Source organism: Pelodiscus sinensis, chromosome 8 (genome assembly GCF_052426305.1).
Source record: "Pelodiscus sinensis isolate ZL-2025 chromosome 8, ASM5242630v1, whole genome shotgun sequence".
In the NCBI taxonomy this organism is placed as follows: domain Eukaryota; kingdom Metazoa; phylum Chordata; order Testudines; family Trionychidae; genus Pelodiscus; species Pelodiscus sinensis.
In genome coordinates this window covers 70976418-70982263 of record NC_143059.1, presented here as the reverse complement: position 1 = coordinate 70982263, position 5846 = coordinate 70976418, and positions in this window count along the sequence as shown.

Genomic DNA, 5846 nt, shown 5'->3' with positions numbered 1-5846 from the left:
TATGCACTAAAAAAAACCCTGGAGCCATTGTATTGATTATTGAGAAGGAATAACACACAACACAGTGAATTTATCCTCCTTTGGACCAAGCCACCGAACTGAAAGCCATTTCCTCAAGCACAGCTAGGCATGCATTAAGACATCCTGCCTTAAACTCTGAAAATGCCTCCTAGCCACAGAAAATACTGATTTATTTCCAATGCAACATTGAAGTTCATCTTCTATCCATGCTCTTTAGCTTTGCATTGTAAAGACCTGATTTTTTTTCTGCTGCTTTTGAGGGTATTTATACCTGCATGGCATGGCCATATACCGTTACCAGTGGAGAGCAAGGGGTCTTTTTTGATGGGGTCTGACACTCACTTTGCAAAGGTGTAGAACAGATGCTCACGCAAGAGAGTGGGGAATCCAGCTCCAGTCTTGGTTCTCTCTACACAGCTTGACTTTCCTCGTTAGGCCCCAATGCTACAAGTGTGGTCATCCAATGCAAACCAGAGACACAGACTTAGCTCATGTATATAACTTCTCTGCAGTGAAAAATACTGCACGTCCTTTAGTCTGACATCTGACTACCCTTCTTGTCAGGCACTCCAGCCTTCAGCAAAATAGTCACATGGAAACAGTTTCAATCATCTATTTATCCCGACAGATATGGGATATTGGATGAGAGGAGACTTTCAGCAGCAGCTGTCACAGAGACAGTGAGCGAGAAGCACTAAATAGCTCTGACATCCCTCTTCTCTTAACAGCCACTTTTCTCTTCTAAACACTTCTTTTACCAGAGAGAAATCTGCTCATGTCGCAGGGATGCCCTTGGTTGAAATCAGCACCATCTACCTGTTAATGGATCTGGGCAGAAACCCTCCCCAAACAGTAGAGAGGACTGCATTACTTAGAAATTAAGGGAATCCTTTTAATGATCTGGCAGGGAATCAAGTTTTTCTGCTAGCCTCCCTCCAATATCCATTGTAACCAAGGAGCATTCTCAAGCAGAAGGGTTTCCTGCAAGAGCTTATATCACTGTATGTCTTTGGAAGGCTTCTGATCTGGTAGAAGGATTCGTGGAGAGAGGAGAATCTTAGCTGGCCACGCATGTGCATAGTGATGGAAGTCTATTTCCACAACCCAGAAAATACCTTTGGACTGAACCACACTGGGAAACTGAGTCACGTAGTAAAGGGCCAAATGAATCCCTGTTGTAACTACACTGAAACTGGAGCCAACTGCGTTATGTTGTGGGTGAATTTGTCTCATTATATTGAGCCAGAGTTTCTTCTGGTGCAAAGACTTAGGGCCCGAGTCACCTCCAAAGATATGTCTTCACTATGGGAGGGATCAATAGGGCAGCAATTGATCTGGGGAGGGGGGGTTGATTTATCATGTCTAGTACAGACACGATAAATCAACTGCTGATCACTCTGCTGTCGACTCCAATACTCCACCTCGATGAGAAGCGCAAGGGAGTAGATGGCAAAGCGTCTCCATTTGACACACTGCAGTGAAGATACCATGGTAAGTACATCACTGAAGTTGTATAACGTCGATCGATCTCCTGCAGTAGTGTAGATCAGCCCTAACTAAGACTGGTATAAGTCATTAGCAACCTTGAAATTGGTTGAGTTTCACTGATACAGAAGTACTGAGAGAAGAATCAGACTGTTAGCCTGTACTCTCTTCATGGCTGAGCCTGCTTTGTCAGGGGCAGCGTACCATCCCAGAGCCCTTTACGGTATCTCTGCACTGAGGTTGGGAGGTGTGATTGCAGCATGTGTAGATGTACTCGAGCTAGCTTTGATCTAATTTGAGTAGTAATAGCAGTGAAGCTGCCCCATCACTGTATTATCTGTTTATTGATTAAACACAACTACTTCGTGCTAGGGGTGTGAAAGTGGAAACGTGTACATAGTTAACTGCTGAGCCTGGGCTCATCGGTTAACCTTCATGGTTACATGCAGGGCCCCCCCCCCTGCGCTGTTGCCTCTGATACAGAGGCAGCAGTGCGGAGGGGAGTGGCAGGTAGCGCCGCAGCAGCCAGTAAACATGGGGAGCCGGCTTAAAAGCCTGCTCCCTACATGTGCTGGTGCCTGCCTGAACCCCTTCCCCCCATGCTGCCGCCTTTGTGTCAGAGGCAGCAGTGCATGGGGGTAGGGAGAAGGCAGAAGCTGGTGCTTGCTTTTAAGTCAGCTCCCCGTGAGGCGGGTGGATTTTTTTCCTGCCCCCTATGTCAAGAAACCCTCCGGCTCTGGGAGTTCTGCATAGGATGTCTCCAGGTGAAGGGAGGGGGCTATCTCTCAGGAGTTCAGAATGACCTAGCAGATCATTCTGCAATCAGGAGTGGTCAATCCATCTGGATGTCATACACTCCATCTTCCCAAGGTGGGGGTTTCCCCAGGTCAATCTGTTAGCCACTCGGAACAACAGAAAGTGCCCAGTGTTCTGCTCCTTCCAGAATCACGTCCCTGGTTTGGTCACAGATGCACTCCTGCTGTCTTTCCCCGCTTCTCTCTCGTGCATAAGGTACTTCTCATGGTCTACTGGGCCCGAGCGGAGGTCATTTTGATGGCCTTGAGAGCACTGGTACACCCACTCTTGGAACTGTCAGTGGACACCCTGATTGTGTTACCTTTCCACCGCGACCTGATCACTCAGGGCTGTGGTCATCTTTACCACCCAGACCTCCAGTTCCTGCATCTCATGGCTTGGAAGCTTCATGGTTAAACTCCGTGGAACTTCTGCGCACGGAATTTCTAAGGGAGCTCCTATGTGGCAGCAGGAAGCCACCCACCAGGGCCACTTATTTAGCCCGGAGTCACACCTCCAGGTGCCTATACCACTCACCTATAGAGTACCTTCTACACCTGAATCAACAAGGGTCAGCCATCAAACTACATTTCCCTGCTATTTCAGCCTTCCACCCAGAAGAGTCTGGATGCTCTGTATTCGCCAGCCACATGCTAAGATGTTTCCTCAAGGATCAGGAATGATTATATCCGCAGATTAGACAGCCTGTTCCTACGTGGGACCTTGATCCTTTTCAAATTAATGGGCCCCCATTCGAACCATGGGCAGCTTGCTCCCTTTTGTACATATCATGAAAAGTAGCCTTTCTAGTCATCATTTCCTCAGCAAGGAAGGTGTATGAGTTAAAGGCCCTCACCTCTGACACACCTCACTTAGTCTTTCACAAGGATAAGGTGCAATTTGGGCCTCAACCGGCTTTTCTTCCTAAGGCTGTGTCACATTTTAGCTACAACTAATCAGAAAAGAGATCTTGGAGTTAGTTCTCTGAAAACATCCACGCAGTGTGCAGAGGCGGTCAAAAAAGCAAATAGGATGTTAGGAATCATTAAAACAGGGATAGAAAATAAGATGAAGAATATCTTACTGCCCCTGTATAAAACTATGGTACGCCCATATCTTGAATACTGCGTACAGATGTGGTCTCCTCACCTCCAAAAAGATACTTTGGCATTAGAAAAGGTTCACAAAAGGGCAACTAAAATGATTAGGGGTTTGGAACAGGTCCCATATGAGGAGAGGTTAAAGAGACTGGGACTTTTCAGTTTAGAAAAGAGGAGACTGAGGGGGGATTTGATAGAGGTATATAAAATCATGAGTGGTGTGGAGAGGGTGAATAAAGAAAAGTTATTTACTTGTTCCCATAATATAAGAACTAGAGGACACCAAATGAAATTAATGGGTAGCAGGTTTAAAACTAATAAAAGAAAGTTGTTCTTTACACAGCGCACAGTCAACCTGTGGAACTCCTTGCCAAAGGAGGCTGTGAAGGCTAGGAGTATAACAGAATTTAAAAAAGAGCTAGATAAATTCATGGAGGCTAGGTCCATAAATGGCTATTAGCCGGGGGGGGGGGGGGGTAAGGAATGGTGTCCCTGGCCTCTGTTTGTCAGAGGCTGGAGATGGATGGCAGGAGACAAATTGCTTGATCATTGTCTTCAGTCCACCCCCTCTAGGGCACCTAGCACTGGCCACTGTCGGCAGACAGGATACTGGCTAGATGGACCTTTGGTCTGACCCAGTATGGCCATTCTTATGTTCTTATATTAGCCAAAACTCATTTCTGCCTGTTTTGTATCCTAAACCTCATGTCAGTAACCGTGAGAAGAGGCTTCAGTCTCTGAATATTCAAGGGCATTAGCCTTCGACATCAAGTGCACTAAAGCCATTCAGAAAGGTGAACCAGTGCTGGTGGTCCAGATGAAAGGATTCCTGGTCTCGTCTCAAAGAATATCATCCTGGATCATGTTCTGCATCCTCACCTGCTCATATCTGTTCCAGACCCACCTGCCTTTCCATTGGTTGTAGTATCTGGCCAGAAGGAATTGAGTCTGTGCCCGGTCTTCAGGGTCCTATATGGAGGTGCTACTCCAGGGGCCTGCACTGTTGTCCTGACTGGTGCTGTAGGGAGAAAACTTCCTGACAACTCTGCATGCAGCGCACACGCACATCTAATTGGAATGGACACGCGCAACACCTCTCGAAGAATAACAGCTTTTTTATGGATCGCTATTGTTCTCCAGGATGCGTTCTTCTGCCTGTGGCTGGTGACTTGTGAAGGATCATTTAGATCTGCTGTTCATCAATGCATGGCCAGACACATTCTGGAAAGGTCAAGCTGTTTTAAAACTTGGAGGTCCAGCCTTCGGTGTCTCACCTCCATCTCATCCCCACAGTTCCAATTTGGGGGGTCTGGCTCGGAACTGGACACTTTGAAATTCCAATGTTTTCCTGGAACGAAGACGGCAGGGAAGAAGCATTCTGGCATTCTCTAGCACCTTCTATCCCAGGGTTAAGGCTTGGGGCACATTCAGGTTTCTTTATTCCTTCCCCCCTTTAATTGTATTTTGCTTAGAGATGTGATATACCCCATTGCCAATGAGGTAGATGCAGTTATATTGGTATAAAGATGCTTTTACCTCCATAGCTTATTAACTTTCCCTTGTAGTAGTAAGCTATTATAAACACCTTTATACTGCTATACCTGCATTCATACCAGTGAGGTTATAATGCTTAACTATACTGATACAGCTTAAAATAGTCATTTTTTGTGTGTAGTCAAACCCTACATAGAGTTGCATGCCAGCCTTCATCCCAGGCCAGACCCATCTCAATCTAAACATGCCTGTCCTTCCGAAGCAAATAACTATAACGTGTCTGATGTCACAGTTACAGGGCTAACTGCACCTCTGATGCCATCTCACCCATATGTGTGCACCACCTCTCTCAGGGTGCAGAGTTTTTTTGGAAAAAACTTCACTTACGCCCACACCGCAATTGCGTTCTTTCGAAAAAAAATTGAAAGTACAGAGGGTTTGTTCCAACATTGGACATTCCGCAGAGCTCATTCGGAAAAAGGCACGTGTGGACAGGGAAGAGGGAATTCTTTCGAAAGAAGAGGAAAGAGGAAAAAGCACAGGTTTCCTGGTGGCCACTCTGCCCATAGTAATCACAGCTGAAATGCAAGATAGCGTCCGTTCAGTGTGGACACTATCTGTCGAGAAAGCAGATCGCTTTTTCAATGCGCTTTTGCTGTGTAGACGCTCTCTTTCTGAAGAAGTTTTTTCGGAAGATCTCTTGCAGAAAAGCTTCTTCCGAAAGAAGCCTGCAGTCTAGACATAGCCTCTGGCTTCCAGCCCTCGACTGTCTCTGGGGGTGAAATCATGTGATTCTCCTACTCTACTGTGGACCCCGCGTTGCAGTCCATTATGCACCAACTGTGATCACCTCAGCTGCTCTGATTTCTGTCCAGACCCTGGAGCTTTGTTCCCGCTGGGACAATGACAGCAGCCGAACAGCCTCCTTCAAGCAAGGTAACATTTATTTAG